At 46.0% G+C, this 23826-nt stretch overlaps 1 long non-coding RNA gene across 2 annotated transcripts in view; it reads right to left on the bottom strand.

Annotated features, from left to right (window-relative positions):
* The window catches only part of LOC136794487 (uncharacterized), a 174119-nt gene that overhangs the window by 64120 nt on the left and 86173 nt on the right, over positions 1-23826 (bottom strand). The window contains exons 2-4 of one of the 2 annotated variants that reach the window (XR_010841337.1): positions 21260-21436; positions 8236-8299; positions 7597-7650 (exon numbers count right to left, since the gene is read on the bottom strand). This is a non-coding gene — a long non-coding RNA (uncharacterized lncRNA). Of the gene's footprint in view, positions 1-7596; positions 7651-8235; positions 8300-21259; positions 21437-23826 lie in introns of those variants that run through there. The other variant, XR_010841336.1, reaches the window with a different exon arrangement.

The following is a 23826-nucleotide window of genomic DNA, read 5'->3' as shown; positions in this document are numbered from 1 at the left end:
GCAATCCTGCTCCTATCCACGCCCTGAAAAACCGCAGAAGGAGAGTGCAAGGGGAAGCTCTCCCAGGCCACTTTGCAAAGGTGAATGGCTTGTTACAGGTCTGCTGCTCCTGCGGTTAAATGCACATCTGCAAACCCAGAACACAGGGAAGTCACCATGGAAAGATGCACTCTATCCCACAGTTGCTGCGACTTCTCATATAGGTTTAACTCTCACTGTCCCTGCCTACCCCCAAATAAATCTCTCTCTTAAGAGGATAAGGAAGCTAGCATGGGTTTAGCTCCTACCATGTGCGAGGCAGGTTACATGTGTTTATTCACTTGATTTTCATAGCTATCCTATGCCCTATTAAGGCATCAATTTACAGATGAGGAAACTAAGGCTTGGAGAAGTTAAGGGATTTGCCCAAAGACACACAAGAAAGATTTAAGGCCAAGAATTAAGCCAAAGGTTTAAGACCCCAACCCCTTTTCCTTTTCATCACTCAGCTGGACCAGGTGGGTAAGGTTTTCATCTTTTTCTCATTGCAGGTGGCTCTTCTTTAGTGCTCCACTGTTACCAGACCTAGTTTTCTGGACATGTGAGGTGACATCCCCACTGATGCCTGAGTGTCCATTCTTGGTGATGTTTGTGTTGAGCATTGCCCTCTTCCTCTTCTACAGTTGAGCCCCACATGGGAGGGGACACATCTGTCTCTAATGCCTTGGTATGACAGAGTTTACTGGGTCACTTTTCTCCTGAATTATGCAGCTGTCAGGATAAAAGTTCTATGAGAAGAGAAGAAACCCAGAACCAGGGAGAAGGACATTACACGACCAGGCTGAGGTTGAATGGTATATTGGTCAGAGTTTTCCAGAGAAACAGAATTAACAGGATACAGATATAGATGTAGATAGGTAGATAGATAGAAATTTATTTTAAGATATTGGCTCAATCAACAATCAATTGTAGAGGCTTGGTGAGTCCAAAATCTGGTTGGAGACTCAGGAAAGAGCTGCAGTTCAAATCCAAAGGAAGTCAGGATGTAGACTCAGGAAGAGCTGATGTCATAGTACAAGTTTGAAGGCCATCTGCAGCAGAATCCCCTCTTGCTCAGGGGAGGTCAGTCTTTTGATCTATTCAAACTTTCAGCTGATTGGATGATACCCACCCACATTATGGAGGGCAATCTGCTTTACTTAAAGTCCACCAATTTAAATGTAAATCTCATCCAAAACACCCTCACAGAAACATTCAGAATAATGTTTGACCACATATCTGGGCACTGTGGCCCAGCCATGATGATACATAAAATTAACAATCATTAGCAAGCAAGGAGGACTGACAAAGCTGGTGTCTTCTCAGAGCATCTCCTGAGCCAAGACCTGGAGGAAGTAAGACTGCTGTGCAGCTTTTATCCTTCACATCACGTTTTTGGTTTCCCCAGAATCCCCGCCCCTATGAAATTGAGGAAATAAAGCATTAAGGATGTTTATTGGGAAAGATACATAATTGATTAAGGGTGATGGAAAAAGGTATTAAAGATGGGAGATAGTGGACCATGTGTCTACACTGGCAAGAAGGATCCTCTGGAGTGGGAGAGAGGGGTAATTCAGGAGGGACAGGCAACGGCCAAAGGAACCAAGACCTGTAGACTAGGAGCCACTGGTAGCATCACAGAACCTCAGAGCCTGAAGAGACTTCTGAGTTCCCCACACGTCTACCCGTCAGAACATCAAGGTAAACGACAGGCAAGGCTACTGAGCTAGTTACTGGCCAAGACTGGGACCCAGATCTTATCAATGACTTACTCTTTGTTGAGCACTTACTATGTGCCAGGAATTTATTTCACAGAGCAAGAAACTGGGGCTCAGAGAGATGAGTTGTCCAAAATTACACAACTACTAAGGGCTTCAAGCCTGACAGTGTGTGATTCAGAAACTCAAACACTTATTCTCCACGCTAAAACAGCCTCCCAGGCCAGGGTCCCCACGCCTTGCAGGGCTGAGTCACTGAGTCTCTGGAATGGAGCTACTCACATCCTTCTCAGGCAGAAGAGGAATGTCCTGACCTCTTGGAGGGCGGTTCAGACAACAGGTAGTTCTGCATCCATGACACACAGACACACAGCCTCTCAAGGTGGCAGACGAGACGAAGATCAGATCCTTGGGAGAGTCTATAAGAACACACCACATGCGGGCACACGCACGCACACACGGAAGTGCTCGCCAGCAGACAGCAGGGTTTCACGTGGCTCTGTGAGGAGGAGGGGCCGCCAGCAGGACGCTCCACCATCACCTGCTAATGACAAGCTGTTCCATCCCCAGCAGAGCCCTGGAACCAGTCTGCGCGCAGACACAAAAAAGCCCGACTTCATTTTAGCAGCCAAATTGCCATCCAAAGAAAAGATTTCCTGGGACAACAGATTTCTCTGAGGGGAATGCAAAAGGGTGGACAGGTGGTTTCCCATCGAAAAGCATCACCCATAACTTCCTCTCCAGACCCCAGGCTGCCTGGTCGGGCCCGGAGAGCAAGAGAAATGCTGGCTCAAGATACAGAGATCTTTTGAAATGGAAATGTACCTTTGGAGTTATTTTGGCATTTTGTTTTAATAGATAAAGGAAATTTCTTAGAAAAGAGTAAATGATGATGACAGCTACTACTTATTAAGCTTAATAATGGTAGCTGTAATTTATTGAGCACTTAGCATATGCCAGGAACTAGGATTTACATGCTTTCTCTAATTTGCTCTTCACAACAAGTGTATGAAGAGTATCCGAGTCATGTCACCGTCTTATAGAGGAGGAAATGGCGTCTCCAAAAGGTTAATTCACTGCTCAAAGGACACCCAGCTAGCAAGTGCAATTGCTGGGGTTTAAATCCAAATCTACCTGATTCCAGAGCCTGTGCCCAATCAATGTATACGGGTGTGGAAGTGCATGAGTGTATGTGTATCTGAGTGTGGGGTGTGTGTGTGTGTGTGTGTGTGTGTGTGTGTGTGTGTGTTAGATGACCTAACATAAAATGCAAGGCACCCTGGGCAGCTGAACATCCAAGAAGCAAGAAGGACTTCAGGACAGAGTGAAGTCAAAACTTATCCTCTCTCCACTAACAGGTCCACACATTTGGGGGTATGCAGGTGGAGCCCACAGCTCCTCTATGCTCACAGGGCAGAGGTGGATAGACCCCCTGCCCTTTTCCACTTTGCCAGACTTTCTCAGCTTTCTAGGCATTAGTAAGACATGGGTTCCCTGTGCCCTCCCCAATATCCACCCACTGCCTTCTGCATCCCTTCCAGTATCTTTAATCACACTTAGAATAAAATCCAAAGTCTTTCCCTTGGCCAACAAAGCCCTGCATGATCTGGCTGGCTCTCCCCTCAACACTGCTGAGCTCACCGTCAGACCCCCAACCTGGACTGCTGGTAAGAGAGAAAGAAACCTCTCTCTTGTTTCAGCCCAGCATTTGGCGGGGGGCGGGGGGAGGCTCCTGTTATAGCAGCCTAGCCAATATTAACTCATACTCGTGGTCTCTGACCTTGACATTTAAACTTCCTTCACCTCAAATCTCTGACCTGCCCTGTCCACTCAACCCCACACTCTCAGCAGATGACTTGATCTTCTATTTCAGAAAGAAAGGAAGCCAGCACACGTGCGAGCACTCTCTCAGCTTTCACTACCTCACCACTTTAGGTGACCTCTGCACCCAGCCTGTGACTCCATGGCAATGTCCCTCCTTCCGTCCCGGCCAGGATTTTTATCAGGGCTTTGGGTCCCATCCTCTCCTGTTCCTCAGAGAACTCTCATTTTGTCTTCCCTTCTCTTTTTTGTAATTCAACCGCCCCCTCTCAACTGTGTCACAGCAGTAAACATGTTCATGATTTTCTCATCTTAATAATACAAAAAAAAAATACTAAGCCTTCTCTTGACCACACACCACCCCTAACTCTCAAACGCTTAACCACTTCACAGTAACATTTTTGAAAAGAGTTGTTTGTGCTTTCTGTCTCTATCTCTTCAGTTGGCATTTCCTCTGCAAACAGCACCCCCCGCCACCCCAGAGGAGTTAATGTCCCAACGCTGCACTAAGGGTCCTAATTAATGTCTCCAATGATCTTATGTCGAGAAATCCAATCTTCATCCTTCTTGGCTTCGCAGCAGTGTTCACCCTGTTCTCATTCCCTCCTTGAAACTGTCCTGTGACACCACTCCCTCCTGATTTTTTTTTTTTTTTTTTTTTTTTTTTTGCGGTACGCGGGCCTCTCACTGCTGTGGCCTCTCCCGTTGCGGAGCTCAGGCTCCGGACGCGCAGGCTCAGCGGCCATGGCTCACTGGCCCAGCCGCCCCGCGGCACGTGGGATCCTCCGGGACCAGGGCACGAACCCGTGTCCCCTGCATCGGCAGGCGGACTCTCAACCACTGCGCCACCAGGGAAGCCCTCCCTCCTGATTTTTTTCCCATCTCTCTTATAATCCCTATCACATCTAATTCTCAGAGTGAACCTATCATGTAGGACTATTCCTATCCCTATTCTAGAGATAAAGAAATGGAAACCTAGAGATGGGAAATAAATTTCCCAGAGTGACACAGCTAATTGGCCAATCTGGAATAGGAACCCAGACCCCTGACACAGAATCAGTGTTCTGAACCTCCATGCGACATTATTTTCTAGACTCAAAGAGCTTGAAGCCTGGTGATTATGAAAATACTTGGTTATTTCTTTCCCTACGAAATGAAGGTTAGCATGTAAGGTAAACTCTTTAGCAGGGGCGTTTTGTCCATCCACAGGCTGAGCTTGTTCACAATCAGCACGGTCAGAACTCAGAGGAACATGTGACCACATTGGAGGGTCACTTCAATACAGGGCAGTGGGCCCCATCCTTTGGAAACCCAAGTGGCAGAGTGGAAAGAGACTTGAATTCTGGTTTAGGTTCTACAGTTAATTATCTGTGACCCTGGACACCACTTAACTTCTCTGGGCCTCAATTACCTCAAAGGGAATGATAATATCTGCCTTCTCACCCTACAGGGTCTTCGTGAGGCTCAAATGATATCATAAAGTGAAGGATCTTTGACAAATGGAACACACCACTCAAATGCAAAGAGAAGCAACAGGAAAGATAAACTTAGGGGATCTTCAGGAACGCTAAAGTGATTAATTCCTGCTCCCACCTTGATGGAGACACCTTGATGGAGACACCTGGCGGGAGGAGAGGATCCCAAATTCTGATGCTCAGAGCAAACTGGCTTAGATCAGGTGGTGACATCAGCCACTCCTTCTCTGACCAGCTGCTCCCTTTCCCCAAACCCAGGTATTTCTCCATCCCCTTGAGGAGTCAGCTAGGAAGAGCTGGGAAAGGGACCCCTCTCACACAGAAATGGGATTTATTGGAGAAGCTCTAAAACCAGTGAGAGGAGGAGAGGACTGTGTGACTGCGAAGAGGAGAGGTTTGGAGCCATTCAAAGTGCACCAGCAGGCAGCTGGCACTATTTGCAGAGCACAGCAGTGATGATGTTAATAATAACAATAGCTAACACTTTTTTTTATCGCCATGTATGCACTAGGGATTCTTCTGGGTGCTTTGCATAGGCGTCCCCTAAGGTGAGTACCATTATTACCCTCATTTTCAGGTGAAGAAAGGGGAGGCTAAGGCCTTTGTACAAAATGCCACAGTTCCACCCCAGCCTCCGGCTCCAGCGCTTGTTGCACTTGTAAATCATCACCCGACACAGGAACAAGAATAAGGATCTTCCCTTTGCCCGGGGTTTCTCATCCTTACAGGACTCCTTCCTCACAATTACAAAACTTCCAAAGCATCTTAGAAATGCAGCAAACCTTCACCACTTTTAATCCATTGGGCTTCCTTTGCCAGTAACAGCAGGACTAAGAAAAAGAACTACAGAAGCGGGAGATCACCAGTATACTTCTTTTAGTAATTTTCCTTTGCCATAGGAGCCGTTCTTCCCAAGGTGGCTCCTTAACTATTTTATTCTTGTATCTCTTATCCGTCTAAGCAATTATGGAGCATGGTCACAGGCACAGGGGGAGGAAGTGTGACCAAGGGTCCATACCACCTGACTGGCCAGCAGGCTGTGAACCCTCCCATCAGCCTAAATGCCCAGCTGAGGGCTTGGCACGTGTATTACACTGATGTCAACCACGCTTTTACATTAAGCCACTGAATGGACATTTCTTTTGAAATAAACCCTATGGGCTAATGGTGGAATGAAATTCAATTCCTAATGGAAAGTGAGGGAGAAGCAAGTATGTTTTCTGACTGTGAATTATTTTAAAAGGACACACACTCCAAGACAAATACTTTCCCCGAATCCGTTTACTGAAAAAGTTCAAGAAAAAGTTTTTACTTCCAAAGCTCATGAGCAAATAGAATGAACCATTCCTACCCTACCAAGTTCATGCGTAGAGTTCCTTCCCGCTGTGGTTGCAGACTGGTGAGGTTGCAGGTGAGGCTGGTAGTCACCTGTTTACTTTCTTATAACTCTGCTTTGTAATAATTTATCACACGGTCATAAAGTGTAACAAGTGTGTGTTTAATTCCAAAGTTTTGGGGGGATTTTGGAAGATCTGGAGGGAGAGAGGGAGACCCTGCAGTATTAGCTACAACCACATCCAAAATCTTCAGAAATAAGAAAATTGTTTTGGTAAGCCAAGCTAAAGAGGCAGTTCTTCAAGTCTTCTAGAGTAACACAAACCCATCCCGTGCCTTGAATCAAAGTTGTTTTTCCCCACTGGGCACCTCAGCAAACCAGGGAGTCGGTGCTTCTTACGTCTTGCTGTTGGGCTGAAGACGAAAGAGGCAGACGTTTCCATTGCAGTAGTAGGGACTGAATTGAGTTCTCTTGCAAAATATAGCTGGAGAGGACTCGGAAGTTACTGGCTGCTTCACAGCACTTGTGGAATGTGCCATGGAATAACCCAGGCCTTTACTGCCCCTGGCCAGACACCATCGTCATCATCACGGTTGTAGTTACTGCTCTTGTGGTACCATACATTTCTGTAGTCCCCATGTAGTTTACGGTGAACTTCATATATTAGCAGAGGTGACACAGGGGCGCGTCTCCTTGTGCTCCTTTCTCCTGACCAGTTCAGTCAGGCCACGCTCCAGTCCCCACAGCAGGTAAAGCAGTGAGGTCTTCTCAGCATACTCACACTTACCTTGCCCTGGAAAAAGAGCCTGGATGCTGAAGTTCAATGCTCCTACTCTGAAATATCTACTCTGCAACTCAGGCTTGCCTGACCCCCACCCTTGCACTTGAGTTTCGTTTTCATAAAATGCAAGCAATAGGTAGATTACCTCATAGGGTGGTTGTGAGGATTTAAGTATATTATATATGTATGTTAATCAGGATTTTTCATTGCAACCCGTAGAAATGAAGTCTGGTGAATTTAGGAAGAAAAGGGATTTATTGAAAGGATTTTGGAGAGCCCACAGAGCTCCTGAAGGACTGGAGAATGGATCTAAAGCTTATGTTGCCAGGAACAACACCTGAAATCACATCCCAGAACGAGTCCCCGAAGAAAACTCTGCCACGGCCACTATCCCCAGACACACTCTGGATGCTGACACAGGGTCACTGTCATGGCTGCCATCTCAAGCGGGATGTAGCTGTCATTGGTCCTCCGTCTTGGCCAGAGTGGATTCTGCAGTCTCTACATCAACACATTGGTAGCTGCTGACCCACAGCCTGAGGCAGGTGCATTGACAAAGCCTGGGTCCTATGCCAGCATCTTAGGTGCAAAGGAGGCTGGGAGAATAAGTACCTGGCATTTTCAGCTTCTAAATGTGTGTGTTGGGAGAGAGGAGTTTTCTGCAGTTATAGGAAATGTGTTCAGTTGCTAACAGCCAAAAAGAATGACTAACATTCACTAACAAATGAAATAAGCCAGTACCTGATGTGTTCCCTGTCACCCTTATACCCTATCTTATCCAAGTCTGGGTTGAGCACACTATCAGAACGCTGTGTTGTAAAGACATTCACAGCCACCCCACTGTGACCTCAAAACCCCATAAAACTTCCCACCTGTAACACCCACCTGTCTCCACATCCCAGTCTCTTTATTCTACTCCCCAAGAAGCCAATGCCTATCTGATAAACAAATCTGTGCTAAGTGCTGATGACTGAAAGTAGGTTAGTTAGTGCCTGATTCTTTCCGGAATCTTCCTATCTTCCCTAGGAGATTCCAGGGGCCATAAAGGTTCAGCCTGAAGGGATTTAAAGCAGCTGTTAAATTTACCTTGGAGAGGTTCTGGTCAGCAAGGAGGTCTTCTGACTGAGGCAACCACTCTTCAGTAAGTAACCTGGAATAAATCAGTATCATCAACTCCCCGTGAGCAGACCCACATGCTTATGTTTGATGCCACCCGATCTTTCCCCCCAAACCTCATATGATGTTCAGGGTAAGTATAATTATCTTCATTTGATAAATGAGATACTCAGAAAGGTTAAATGAATTTCCCAAGGCACTAAGTCTGTTAAACAGCGAAGCTGAGACTGGACCCAGAGTTCCTGACTCCTATCAGGTGCTTTTCACTTTCTATAACTCCTGGCTGCCCTTCTCCAGGTCTTGAACAAGCCCAGGGCTGTGAGTGAATGAGGGACCGAAGAAACCCAAAAGGCGGTCCTCTGGGAGGCAGGAGAGGTTGGCAGGGGAGAGGAAACAACCCCGGGGTGAACCCCTTCCTAGCACACATCCCATTTGCTTTGATTTGACCCTGAGTGTTTTCAAATGGGTTCTGATTCCAAAATATTTACATTCACCAGGAAGACTAAGTATAATGGCTTCCTTTTTGTCTAAAAAATTGCAAAAATCAGGGGATGTACAACAACCACAGATGGAATCCAGGAGCTGAGGTGGGGTGGGGTGGGGAAAGAGACACCCAGTCTGCAAACCAGTGTGAGCCTTTTTAGCTGCAGTGATGGGGAAAGGGCGCCATCTCTGAGCTTCATGATTAAAGCAACTGTAAATTAGTTTCCGCAAAGGTCTTTCCCCTTAAATTGAAAAGCACCGTGTAACGGAGTTTCATAGACACTGCTTTGCAAATGACTTCATACCTCACTCCGTTCGGAGCTGAGAGGTGGCTGCATGCTGTGAATCATAAGAGACTGAGGTTCTGGTGGGGCTGCCGAACCTTCCTCCGACTGACTTCGACATCTAGACACAGACTACTCTCCCCATCCCTTAACCTGGAAAGGGAATTAGTGAACGGAGAGCACTGGAGTCACTGCTACATGATTAGTGGTCTATCCCTCCCGCTAACCAGGCTATTTACCCGCAAACTGTGCTTTCTACCACCGTCAGGCTCCTAGGGGTTGCTAGCTGGCCATGGATTGCCCGGGTACACACATTTTAAGTAAAAGGCTTTGGAAGTCTATGGGGTTTCTGAGCTCTCATGAGATTTCAAGTAGAAATGACTAAGTCAGGCTGACAAAGCTATACCGAATGCCACACCATTTTCACCAACCACCTTAGCTTTCTTGGGGGTACCCCTTGAGCTTAATGTAGGAATCATATTTCCTAATTGTCAGCAGCTCTACAGTGAATCAAACACATTGCATTTCAGTGTCAAGCCTGATTGACTAATATTTCCAGACAGCCCAAATCTCTAATTCATTCACGCAAGAAAAAGGTATTAGCACCTACTACGTGCCAGGCACTATGCCAGGCCCTGGGATACAACTATGAGTCACGGCTCTCGTGGTGATTACAAATGACAGAGACAGGACACTTTCAAATAGTTGTTCCAACGAATGTAAAACTGCAACGTGGACAATGTGAGACTGTGGGTGGTCCTGAGAGAGAGCCCAGGAGAGGGGAATTAGACCTGGTCAGGGAATCTGGAAGGCATACCTGAGAAAGTGACCTTTCAGCTGAGAACTAAAAGGTCAGAAAGAGCCAAGAGAAAAGAGAAGGGAAACCCTCAAGGCAGAGGGCACAGCACAGGCAAAGCCCAATAAGGTCAGGGGCTTGACGAGAACTGGAAAAAAAGGCTAGTATACATTAAGCTTGGTGAGCGAGGGGAACAAGGCACCAAAGGAGCCTGAAAAAGGGGAGACCCTGCAGGGCTTTTCAGGACATGCAGAGGAGTTTTGTCTTTATTTGAAATGCAAATTGGATGCCACGGAAAAGTTGTAATGGGGATGAGGGCCATTAGAAAACGTCTCTCTGGCTGCAGCATGGTGGCCATATTAGAAGGGATGGGGGGGTGGAGTTTCCCATCAAGGAAAGTAGGTGCTCAGAGTCTCACCTATCCTGGCAGTGACCTGAGTCTCCAGCAGTCACAAGGGCAACGGCACAGCCAACTCAGGAATTCAGGACCACAGTGTGCAACCCCAAAACTCTTTCCACTACAGAATCACCTAGTAGCACAATTTTAAGGTGTGATGTTGTCACATTCCTTCACCTCTCTGTGAAGCTACCCATTGACACAGAAAACGACACTGACAATGACCAGTACTAAGGTACCAAGTCCAATGATGGGTTATCAGCACACACATAGTGACCTCTTCCCAACTATATGTATATATCCTCTGCCGAAGAGAGAAGTTCAAGTGTATGCTCTTTAAAATGGTAATAATTTAAAAACTTAACCTTCACTCACTGTCTATTTAGTGATTCTCAACCAGGGCAATTTTGTCCCCCTCCCCTGAGGACATTTGGCAACGTGTAGAGGCATTTTTGGTTGTCACCCTGGGAGGATGTCCAACTGGCATCTAACTGTTTAGACAGAGATGCAGCTAAACGTCCTACAATGCACAGGACAGTCCTCCAGAACAAAGAATTACCCAGCCCCAAAATGTCAATAATCCCGCTATTGAGAAATCTGATCTACAGGGGCTCGAAGCCACAAGGTGGGTTCTTGGGTAACTGCGTGAACAACATCACACACACACACACACACACACACACACACACACACACACACACACACACACTGACCTCCACCTGACAGTGATTTAAACAAGAAATAAACTTTTGTTGTATTAAGTCACTGAGATCTGGAGGCAATTCATTACAGCAGCTAGCGTTATTTACTTTAAGAAGTGCAACTGGTAGAGGTTAGTCCTTCTAGGAGGACAAGTGTACCCTAGCAACAGAGCCATATCACTTGGCAAGTGTACCCTAGCAACAGAGCCATATCACTTGGCAGGTGCTGGGAAGGTTTCTGGAATAAAGTGAAGGGCAATGGACACCTGGTCCTATCTTGTAAGCCATGAGGCCTCACAGTGCCATGGGGGTTAATAAGTCAAGAGCACAGTGGATCCTTCATAGCTCTCTCACCCCTAATGACCAGAGGCAGTGCCTTTGCAGAGAAACTTCTAGCAACTCAGCGGAGGAATGCAGCAGGAACACACACCACAAGAACAACCGGTAACCTCTTTCATTTTCCTCTTTCCCTCACCCTTTTTTTGTGAGACAGGGACTAGCTCCAATAGTCAACAAGGTCCGTTTAGTGTATGATCTGGTCTTGCTGTGATTAACAAGATGATTGGTTGTATATATCCTCTTTATGGTTGTTCATTATATCACCCTAACATAAAGTAATTTAACTTCGGTGGGATAATTAGGGTATTTCTAATCTAACTGATAGTCTGAATGAAATGAGATTTTCAGAGGGAGATTTGTGTATCAGGAGACTGGTGACGACCTCCGGCCCCAATTTTCACACAGTGTATTTATCTGACAGCCCGACTTCCCAGGCATACTGAATCCATACATTTACAAGCCTGTGTGTTACAGAACACACCTGCAAATGAGATTACTTTATTTATAATGAGATTTCCGTGGGCTCAAGGAGGTAGATCATAATATTTTAACTGAGGCCTTCAGACTGACGGAGAAACTGTATGTTAACAGAGACCTTGAGACGCAAATGTACTCAAGAGGGCAAGTGGGGGCTTCCTTGGTGGCGCAGTGGTTGAGAATCTGCCTGCTAATGCAGGGGACACGGGTTTGAGCCCTGGCCTGGGACGACCCCACATGCTGCGGAGCAACTAAGCCCGTGCGCCACAACTACTGAGCCTGCGCTCCGCAACAAGAGAGGCCGCGATAGTGAGAGGCCCGCGCACCGCGATGAAGAGTGGCTCCCGCTCGCCACAACTAGAGAAAGCCCTCGCACAGAAACGTAGACCCAACACAGCAAAAATAAATAAATTAATAAAAACTCCTACCCCCAACATCTTCTAAAAAAAAAAAAAAGAGGGCAAGTGGCCTGTATGGGGTCTCGGAGATGCAACTCAACTCAGCAGGAGAAATAAAGGCGGAGCCCCCTGAGGTGCCTGCCTGACTGGGACAGCCCAGGGCCACCCCAGCAGGGCAAACCTCATGCTGGGAGGGCCACAGCAAGGCGGTCTTCACCTGCCCCTTGGGGAAGATGCAGAAAGAGTCTGCTCAGTAAGCCTGAGATAGGGGACCAAGGAAGGAGATCTGGAAAGCGGAAGCAGTAGAGGCCGGCAGGGTCAGGCCAGCCTCCTGAGCAAGCAGGCAGCTGACAGATCTACCGCCTGCTCCCCAGTTCCCCAAACACACCCCCAGGGGCCGACCCACTCACGTCTGTCCTCCATGCTGGCTCCAAACCTTACCATTAGAGTCACACTTTTACACCTGTCATCAGAGGCAGGATGCCAGCTCTTAGGAAAATATGCCCATTTTTCATTCCCATCTTTCATTCATTCATTGAGAGCCCACATATGGCAAGCACTAGTCAGACTCACAGCAGATGAAGTCTCCCTTTCCAGGCTATTTACACCCTTCTGGTTTTGTTGCTACACCTCCTTAGTAAATTCCTTTAAATTCCCTTTAGAATTTAATTTGAGAGAAAAAAGTTTGTTTTTCTGGAAGAAATAATATGTTTTCTTTTATCAGATAATGAGAACTATGCAGCTCATCTGGTTCCCCTCGTTTTCTTAGGTGTCAGGAAGCTCAGAGGTTAATGTTATACTCAATCGTAGAATCAGGTTGATGTGTCTTTTTCTTTCTTATTTTCTATTTTTCTTATTTTTCTAGTTCTAGTGAAAAAGATTTATTTAATGCTTTTTATTTGTTAAGGTATTTCGGTATTTCAATACTCCTTTGGAAAGGAGTACTTTATTAAATATATTTATTAAAACATGAAAAAATAAACAAAGACTGGGCTTCCCTGGTGGCGCAGTGGTTGAGAATCCGCCTGCCGATGCAGGAGACACGGGTTCGTGCCCTGGTCCGGGAAGATCCCACATGCCGCGGAGCAACTAAGCCCGTGAGCCATGGCCGCTAGGCCTGCGCGTCCGGACCCTGTGCTCCGCAACGGGAGAGGCCACAACAGTGAGAGGCCCGCATACCGCAAAAAAATAAATAAATAAATAAATAAATAAATAAATAAATAAATAAATAAAATAAACAAAGACAGAAGCATTGACTTAAAAAGCTCCCTGTTAAAAATCCTTTAGTATTTACTAAGTACCCAGCAGTAGCAAACTCTGGCTGAGCCTATAACATGGACCCTTTTCTAAGCGCTTTGTACCTCACAGCAGCCTTTGCGGTAAGTAGTATTATCCCCACTCCAGAGAGGAGAGAATGCAGAACAAAGGCCTAAGTAGGCTGCCTGAGATTACGCAATCAGTAAGGAGTAGAACTAGAATCAAAACCTGGGCGGTCTAGTACCAACAGCGGCCCTCTTTTTTTTTTTTTTTTTTTTTTTTTTCTTTTTCTGTGATACGCGGGCCTCTCACTGTTGTGGCCTCCCCCGTTGAGGAGCACAGGCTCCGGACGCGCAGGCTCAGCAGCCATGGCTCACGGGCCCAGCCGCTCTGCGGCATGTGGGATCTTCCCGGACCGGGGCACGAACCCGTGTCCCCCGCATCGGCAGGCGGACTCTCAACCACTGCGCCACCAGGGAAGCCCAACAGCTGCCCTCTTAACCATTGCTTCTCAGCATATACAACTTCCTGCACTGGGCAAAGGAAAATGTACAGTATACGTACTGGACGCCTCTACCAGGCTGCTTCACCCCCTCTGCTGCCCCATTCTGTATTCCAGCGATCGCTACAGCAACTGGCCATGCTGGTGCTCAGGTGTGGCCTGGCAGCACCTTGCCTGGACAGCGTGGAGAGTCTCTCGTTTTCTGCCCTAAGGTTGCAGAAATCTGCTCAATGATTCTGACACATACACACACTTGGAAGAGGGAGGGAGCTAACACCCCATGGGGCAAACCTTGGCCAGTGAGGGATGGAGCCAGTGGATAAACGCTTCTATTTCTGTCCTGTGGGCAGAGAATTCTGAGGCCCATTCCACACACCTCCTCGGGAGCCCCGTGGAATATAGCTGCTGTTGCCCACACTTCTGATCAACTCAGTGACGTTGGGTTGGCCTTGAACGTTGGGTTCACTCCTCCTAGGTCCCACTCTTCCTCCTTGGGATCCATTTCTAATAAAACAAACTACCTGTATGCAGGAGCTTATCTCAGCTCTGCTTTGCGGGGAAACCAAGGCTAAGACATTACAGTTCATAGCTTGAGGAGTTCAGATTAGGGTGACACGTCATTACAACAGGAAAAACTCAGTAACGATGCGTTAACAATCCGTGGCAAAGCAACCAGAAGAGTGACTTGAACTGTAAAAGTACAAGAGCACGGAGAAGTGAAATAAGCAGGGAACTACAATAAAGTGTTCTTGGAGCGCAGACACACGTTCATTTACATGTTGCCTATGGCTGCTTTCCTACCACAACAGCAGAGCCTCATAGTTGCTACAGAGACCCACGGCCCACCAAGCCAAAAATATTTCATATCTGGCCATTTACTGAAACGTGTGTGGACCTCTGATACAGAAAAGCCAGGATGCTATGGGGATACAGAGAATGGGCACACATCCTATTTCTGAGGGTAGTTGGGAGGGGTGGACTGCTGAAGAACAGGAGCAGGGGCATTCCAGGTAGAGGCAACAGCTGAACCAAAGGCACAGCGTCCGCACGCTGCTGGCGAGGAACCACGGGTGGTTTACCAGCGCAGGAGAGAAAGGAGCCATGAGAGGAGTGACGGGACATGAGGCTCAGGCGGAGATTTAAGGTCTCTGCTGCTCGGTTATTCCTCTCATTTTAGGATATTTCCTTCAATAGCCAAATATACTATAACGAAGAGTAACTCCAGAGCTGGGTGTGTGCCTTCCACTGAACGGAGTTTATGGGGGAGTTCGGGACAATTCCATTCTTCTGATGAATGGTGGGAGCCCTTCTCGCAAAGCAGCCCTCTTTGCACCTGGGCATCCCTGACATCAGAGGCCCACTGCTCCGCCCTCCTCATGGGAAATGGCTCAGGATGTGCCAGCTCAGGCCTCCTGCTCCTCTCTCTGCTAAACCACACGGAGCTGACATGTCCCCATGACGGTCAGCCCCAGCTGAGTGCTCTGACCTGTCTCCCTGCAGGCCTGCCTTTGGGTTTCCTGGAACAAGGATGCAGTAACAGGCGGCAGGAACAGTCATGGGGGACTGAGACCTGCCCCACGGCTCCGAGAGGTAGTGCTTCTTTGTGCCACTGGGAAAGGAAAAACCCTGGCTGGTCAGGATGGTCTGAGGATGCGTTATTTCGTTCAGCTCTTTCAGGAATCCGTATTGAGGGAGGACAAAATACATGCCAGGCAGGGCAATCTTCTCAGGATACAAAAGAATGATGAAGGCCCTCTCCTGCCCTCAAGGGGCTCACAGTCTAACTGGGGAGATGGACGTGCTATTCCACAGCAGGGAGAGGCTGCCAGCTCCCCTCTGATGGGAGTGCAGCCCTGAGAGGTAAAGCTTGGAGGATAGTAGAAGCTCAATAAACATCCTAAGAGAATCTGCTTTCATGATTATTTTGGAATGAACTACAGTTACCACATCAACTGCCGACATGAAAGTACATGCATAAAGTACTGAAGAATATTCCAAAATGGTTTATTCCCCCTCAAGAGATTTTCCTGACAATACTTATCTCTACTGGTTGGGTGAACCATTTTTGAAGAAGCAATGAAAAAGTAAACTTCAGTCCCAAAAGGACAGACTTAAAGATAATTTGGAAAACAAACTGGTAATGCCAAGCCACTGGCATTTAGATACCCATTTCAGTTGTTTCAGATTTGGCTTAGACGGAAATGCTGAAAACCAACATTGATTTTTTTCAAAAAGAAAAAATAGTTAACATTTACTAAGTATGGACATTTTGTCAGGCACTGCTATGGCTTCATATGTTTTATCTCATTTAATCTCCCCAGGAATCCTCGAGGTAGATTTTAGTATTATTACTGTCTCCATGTTACAGATGAGGCAACTGAGTCTTAAACAGACTAAGTGGGCTTCCCTGGTGGCGCAGTGGTTGAGAGTCCGCCTGCCGATGCAGGGGACACGGGTTTGTGCCCCGGTCCGGGAAGATCCCACATGCCGCGGAGCGGCTGGGCCCGTGAGCCATGGCCGCTGAGCCTGCGCGTCCGGAGCCTGTGCTCCGCAACGGGAGAGGCCACAAAGGTGAGAGGCCTGCATACTGCAAAAAAAATTTTTTTTAAATAAATAAATAAAACAGACTAAGTAACTTGTCCCCCAGCCATCACTGGAGAAGGCAGATGTCACCTGACAGTTTATCCACAGGGGCCAGACCCTTAACTACCACACCAACTGTCTCCCCTTACTGACTAGTCCCCAGTTCCTGCCTGGGACATCTTTTTTCAGCAGTTTGGCCCAGAACAGATCTCAGGATAAGTTCCTTCTTTGTGATAAGCAGGGCCCACGATCTCTGACAGCTGTTCCCCGCTCTTCATCATCATCTGAAACAATCAGTAAGCATTAGAGAGTACTTTTCCCTTTACAAAGGTGATAATTAGATAACAAGCTGAGATTAAAGTAATTACAGTTAGACAGCTGGCGAGGCAGCACAGTCATGTTGAAATATTGTTGGTACTTCAGCATCTGGTTCTAATAACAGCATAGGCTAAAGGATTTTACATTAATTACAGAACGTAATTTAATATAAACATATTTAATTACAATTGATGAGCGATAAACTATTCAAGAATGACTTAACCCCTTCCGCGTGTCAAAGTGATGAACTTTCGGCAGTCCGTGGCCTCTTCTGCTGTCTTCCTCTCCCTCCCCTGCCACGCCCTCCATCCCTCCCTGGTTCCCTCTCCCGGAGAAGCCCCCACTCCCCCAAAGAGGGAATCTTCTCGACAAGGATGTTGCTCATTGATTATCTCATGGTGTTTGGCACCTGTACAGTGCCACCTATCCTTAGAAAGCCAAGTGGAAGGAGGCAAGTGTGCAAGCCAGGCTGGGATGCATTGCTTCCACCTGACCAGCTGCCTTCCTCACACTGGCTCACACTGGTGACATGAGGCTGCCTCTCCCTGGCTGGTTTTCCCAGTGTCCTCACACCTCTATGTGGTGCCGGCTTGCCTTTTGACAGTCAGTGAGCAACCTATTAAACAATCCTCAGGGCTTCCCCGGTGGCGCCATGGTTGAGAATCCGCCTGCCGATGCAGGGGACACGGGTTCGTGCCCCGGTCCGGGAAGATCCCACATGCCGCGGAGCGGCTGGGCCCGTGAGCCATGGCCGCTGAGCCTGAGCGTCCGGAGCCTGTGCTCCACAACGGGAGAGGCCACAACAGTGAGGCCTGCATACCACACACACACACACCCAAAAAAAAGAAAAAAAAAAAAAAAAAAACAATCCTCAGATCTCTTAGAAAACGTATGAAGGTAAACTCATTTTTTGTCATGATCAGGAAGTCCCCGACCGCAATGGTCAGGGTATTTTCACAGTTTTGGACTCAGTGTGTAATACCTGGAGGCTTCTACATGAAACAGGACACTATTCTGGCAGAAATTCTTCCTTACATGCTGCCGACCCCCATCCCTACCCCCAAAATTGGCAGAAGCAGATCTTGGATTAAACGGTTTACAACAAACTGAGACCACACAGACACAACCTCCACTGGATAAAGGACTCAATCATTACCTTCGCATTGTCTTTCTAGAAGCCCCATTTACAAATGGAAGACTTCAAAAGTCACAAAAGCCATGTTGTGGACTGCACGCATGTCTGTGTTCCTCCCAGATCATATATTGAAATCCTACTCTTTGATGGAATGGTATTAGGAGGTAGAGTCTTTGGGAGGTAATCAGATTTAGAAGAGGTCACGAGGGTGGCTCGATCTCTCTTCCCTTGGTCATGTGAGGATACAGCAAGAAGGCAGCTGTCTGCAAACCAAGAAGAGGGCCCTCCCCAGAACTCAGCCATGCTGGTACCCTGATCTGGGCTTCCCAGCTTCCAGAATGGTGAGAAGTAAATTTCTATTGTTTAAACCACCAGTTTACAGTGGTTTACAGTTTACAGTTTAAATTTCTATTATAGCAGCCCAAACTGACTAAGACACACCACTAGGTCTCAACTGCAATGCAACTGAGAGTCAATGCAAAGAAATTACAAGGCTGATCCTTCCTTAGAAAAAAGTAAGTAGCCCTGGAGCGAATTGGGAAAATTCATTGTCAAGTTTCCCTATGACAAATGATGTGAAATTACAAATAGCCTCAAATACTGTTTTTACCTCCTGCTGTGGATTTCAAAGTATAAAGCACACATTCTCCTAAAAGCTATCATGAGTGCTGAAAAAGACAGTTTATTATTCGTAAGTAAGCAAGTACAAGCTACTTCTAGAGAAATCACTGACAGGTGCACAAAAAGTAAAATTAGTGTGACAATTCAGGACCACATAGCATCCAAGAGAACGAGGCACTCTTCAAGTGAAAGCATATCCTTTCGAAGAAAAAGAAAAATTTAATTTCCCTCACATAGTAAATCTGCAATATGAGTGAGAACTACAAGGTACTTCTTTTGGGTGAAGTGCTCCTGCAGAAATGAGGAAGGGACAGGAAGGGAAAGTAGCCAATAAAGCATTTGCTATTCAAAAAGTTACCACTGTCATCAAAATTAAAAGCTTGTGTGTGTCAAAGGACACTAGCAAGAAAGTGAAAAAAACCTACAGAATGGGAGAACGTATTTGTCTTCTTCTCCCTTTTCCCTTCATCCTACCCAGTGACATGAGGATCTTTTCTTGCACCTTTGCTTGTGTGAAATCTTCCGCCAGCTTTCACGAGGTATTCTGTGAGAACTGTTCCACATGTAGATGTATTTTTGATTTATTTGTGGGAGGGAGTGAGCTCCACATCCCTCTACTCCACCATCTGGATCTCCAGCGGAAAGTATTTGTAAATCATATTATATGATAAGCGTCTAGTATCCAGAATATATAAACTCTTACAACCTAACAATAAAAATACAAATAACCCAACTGAAAAATGGAGAAAGGATTTGAATAGGTATGTTTCCAAAGAAGATGTTTGAATGGGTATGTTTCCAAAGACCAATGAGCATGTGAAAAGATGCTCAACATCATTAGTCATCAGGGAAATGCAAATGAAAATCAAAATGAGATACCACTTCATACACACCACGATGACTATAAACAAAAAGATAAATAATTACTAGCGTTAGCAAGGATGTGGAGAAACTAAAATCCTCATACATGGCTGGTGGGAATATAAATGGCACGATCACTGTGGAAAACAGTTTGATAGTTACTCAAAAAGTTAAATATAAAGTTACCATATGACTCAAGCAATTCCATTCTAGGTACATACCCAAAAGAACTGACAACATGTCCACACAAAAACTTGTATACAAATATTCATAGCAGCATTATTCATGATAGCCAAAGAGTGGGAACAACCCAAATGTCCATCAAATGACAAATGAATAAACAAAATATGGCTTATCCCTAGAACAGAATAGTATTCGGCCATAAAAAAAAAAAAAACAACAAGCTTGATGCAAGCTGCAACGCGGACCAACCCTGGAAACATCATGCTGAGTGAAAGAAGCCAGACACAAAAGATTATCTATACTATGATTCCATTTATACGAAATGTCCAGAATTGACACATCTATAGTGACAGAAAGGTTGCCAGAGGATGGGAGGAGAGGGGAACTGAGAGTGACTATTAACAGGTAGGGGGCTTCTTTTGGGGGGTGATGGAAATGTTCTGGAATTAGGTAGTGGTGATGGCTACACAACATTGTGAATATACTAAAAACCACCGAATTGTACCCTTAAAATGGTTAAAATAGTAGGTTTTGTGTTATGGAAATTCTATCTCAATTTTTTAAAGCTGCCACTCTGGAAACTGGAGCCTGATCCCACTAGGAAAGGCTGGGAGCCTGTATACAGTGTACAGCTCAAAGTTACCTCATCTAAGAGGTAAGGAAGCTGGGGTATTCATACACTAAGTCCCATCAGTCAGTGACTGAAGGTTGCTTTTGGGGAACATTGATTCCTTGGACTTCTGGCCTGCGGGCCAAAGGGCCTCTGGTGGCCAGAAAAAGTCCTTAGGCAAAGAAATGCTTAGTGCTGACAGTGGATGGTCAGACCAGTGTGCCCTGAAAGTTACAGGCAAGGAGGTTTGGGCAGTGGACCGACTATCTGCTGCTCTCTCATCAAGTTGTTTTAGGATTAAACAAGAAAGGCTGTGTAAAGGCTTTACAGTGCCAAACAAAGAGAGAGCTCTCAAGAAATGCAAGTGATTTTTTACAAAAGATGCAATAGGTTAAATAATTTGATCCAAACTGCACAGTTAATGCAAGGTGGAGCTGGGATTTACACAGATCTCTCTGTGCAGCTCAATCTTTCATACAGACAATTATATTAACCAAACATACAGTAACCAATCTTGCAAACACACCTCCGATGGCAGTTGTGTCATCATGGCATTCAGAGGCTATAATGAACATCTTTACTCTCTCTCCTCCCCCTCATGTGCCCTTGGTGGGGGAAGCAGCTGCTTTTCTCACAAAAAGGCCTTGAGGGCTGAAGTTACTGTCTGCTCCAACTCCAGGGTTTGAATATCATGTAGCTTGTTGTGCAGTTGTTTAATTGAGACGCAAAGCTTGCACACGTTTGCTGACATTTTAGTGCAAAGGACCAAGACAGACAAACACCTGCAACTGCAGGAGCAGCAGGACAGTATCCTCACTAACCTATCGGTCCTGCTGTTCTCCAGAATAATCTGCCTTTCAGTTGACTCAACAAAGGAGGTAGACTAGCAGAAACACTAGAGGAATCCCCTGCATGAACTCCCACCAGACAGCATGCCAGAGGGGTGACATGAGGATGGGGGCTGCAAAACCCACACTCACCTCATCAGGTACTGGTTGATCATCGTGTCTAAGTAGCTGCAGTACACAGCATTATTCCCGTGGCCGTACCTGTCATTGTCCTGCCACCTCGTCTGGATGAGCAGGAAGTACCCATAGGCCTCGTGGTGCTGGCGGCAATCCTCAACTCTCTGATTCTCTGATGATGTAGCCAAGGAACGGACATTCCTAGGAAGCAGCCTCAAAACCCAAAGGGTCGTAGTTGGTCATTGCTGCCTTACAGAGTACCTTCAAGAAAAAAAGCAATAGAGGATAAGAATGGTCTCCAGAAATCTTGATTTTAGTTTTACAAAAGCAACTGCATTAAATTTTGGCCATTGGTTTCAAAAGGAAATTAGAGGGGACTTCCCTTGTGGCACAGTGGTTAGGAATCTGCCCGCCAATGCATGGGACATGGGTTCAAGCCCTGGTCTGGGAAGATCCCACATGCCACGGAGCAACTAAGCCCTTGCGCCACAACTACTGAGCTCACGAGCCACAGCTACTGAAGCCCACGCGCCTAGAGCCGTGCTCCGCAACAAGAGAAGCCACTGCAATAAGAAGCCTGCAAACCGCAATGAAGAGCAGCCCCCGCTCACCACGGCTAGAGAAAGCCCAAGAGCAGCTACCAAGACCCAACACAGCCAAATATAAATTAATTAAATTTTAAAAAAGAAGGAAATTAGATTTTTTTTTTTTTTTTTTTGGCTAGGAAATAAATCTTCCCTGATAATCCAGGTCCTTGCCACAAACCTATTTATTTATTTATTTTTGGCTGCGTTGGGTCTTCGTTGCTGCGCGCGGGCTTTCTATAGCTGTGATGAGCGGGGGCCACTCTTCATTGCGGTGCGCAGGCTTCTCATTGTGGTGGCTTCTCTTGTTGCAGGGCACGGGCTCTAGGCATGTAAGCTTCAGTTGTTGTGGCACGTGGGCTCAGTACCTGTGGCTCGTGGGCTCTAGAGAGCAGACTCAGTAGTTGTGGCGCACAGGCTGAGTTGCTCCGTGGCATGTGGGATCTTCATGGACCAGGGATCAAACCCATGTCCCCTGCACTGGCAGGTGGATTCTTAACCACTGTGCCACCAGGGAAGTTCCTTACTTTTTAAAAGGACTCCTTATTTTAAAAGGCTTTGGCACACACTGACAGAAACCAGTGAAGTCTTTGTTTGAATTTGACTAGTAGGAATTTAAAGTATATTTGAATGGAGGTGCTCTATTCCACAAAGTATTTCAAGGAGGGTACTGTTTCTGACAAAATCTGTAACATCACCAAGGGCATAAAGATAGAGCTTAGGCAACCAGTATAAAGTAAAATGTTTACCAGAAAATATTATCAATTGGGCCTATCAAGTATATGGTTTCTTTAAGTGCATTAATTTTCTTTTACAAGAAAAGTAATGTCCTATGGAAAATGTTTAGATTATGCACAAAGGGGAAAAAAACCCAACAACCCAACAATACCAGCTACTAACACTTCTGTGTGCATTATTCCAGTCTTATATTTATATACACATTCTTAAATAGGACCGTACTGCTCATGTTGTTTTGTAATCTCCTGTGCTTAACAATACTCTCTAATGTTAAATAGAGGGAGTGTCTAAATATGCTTAAATATTCTTTTATATCACTTTCAGTGCTGGATTCTGTTATATTCCATTGTATTGAAGCACCAAAATTTCTCAAATATTCTTGGGCTGCATATTGAGAATTTTGGTTCCAAGTTTGTTAAATGCCATTGGAATCTTTGTAAATAAACCTTCGCGCACATCCATGATCATCTTCTTAGGATAAATACTTAGAAGCAGAATTGCTGGGTCAAAGGGTAAGTGAGTTGTTAAGGATTTTGATATAAATGAATGCCCTCCAGAAAGGTGGTACCAATTCATACCCTCCACAGCAGTGTACGAGCAGGCCAATTTCCTTGTCAATTTTAAAACGCTTTGTCAATTTGACTGTGTTCTCTCATTTCCATACAAATTTAATGAAATGTGCGAAGTGGAAAGATGACTGGAATGGAATACCAGCTATGATGGAATAACCAGTATCAGAATAACCTCTCTGTCTGAGAACAACTAGAGGAGCTAGATGAAACATAAAAGAAGAGCTGTTTGAACATTTGAGGGAAAAAATCACAGCAGCAGGACTCTACAGTCTGTACCCCCAGGGACAGGGTAACACACTGGTCTCTGCTGTTTCTCATCAGGGCACTTGCCAATTCACCACATGGGGAATAAAGGCTGAAGAGGTAACAGCAACCTAGAGCTTGCAGTGGTCTTGCTGTGCTGGAAGAGTTGACAAAAACTGAAAGGCCAATATCCTGGAGAAAATGAGCTGCAGAGAAGTGAGCCTAATAGGGCAAATTCCCCTCAAGGACTTTGCTGACTCATAAGCTGCACATGCTCAGAGAACACAAAGAAACCAGCAGAAGCAACCGTACACGACTAAAATCTCAGGAGCAAACAGGAGTCTCATTGCACTGAGAGCCCAAAAATGAGCTTTCAGAGCTGCCAAGGAGGAGGGCAAAGACCCCAGACTTTCAGCTTCAAAATACCAGGCAAAGCAGGAAAGGGGAACAGAGGAATTTTTTTTTAATAAAATAAAATAAAAATAGTCCCACAGACTCACACAGATTTAAAAAT

Source organism: Kogia breviceps, chromosome 7 (assembly GCF_026419965.1).
Source record: "Kogia breviceps isolate mKogBre1 chromosome 7, mKogBre1 haplotype 1, whole genome shotgun sequence".
In the NCBI taxonomy this organism is placed as follows: domain Eukaryota; kingdom Metazoa; phylum Chordata; class Mammalia; order Artiodactyla; family Physeteridae; genus Kogia; species Kogia breviceps.
Note: the sequence above shows the minus strand (reverse complement) of the source record. Positions and strands in the feature narration are given on the sequence as shown.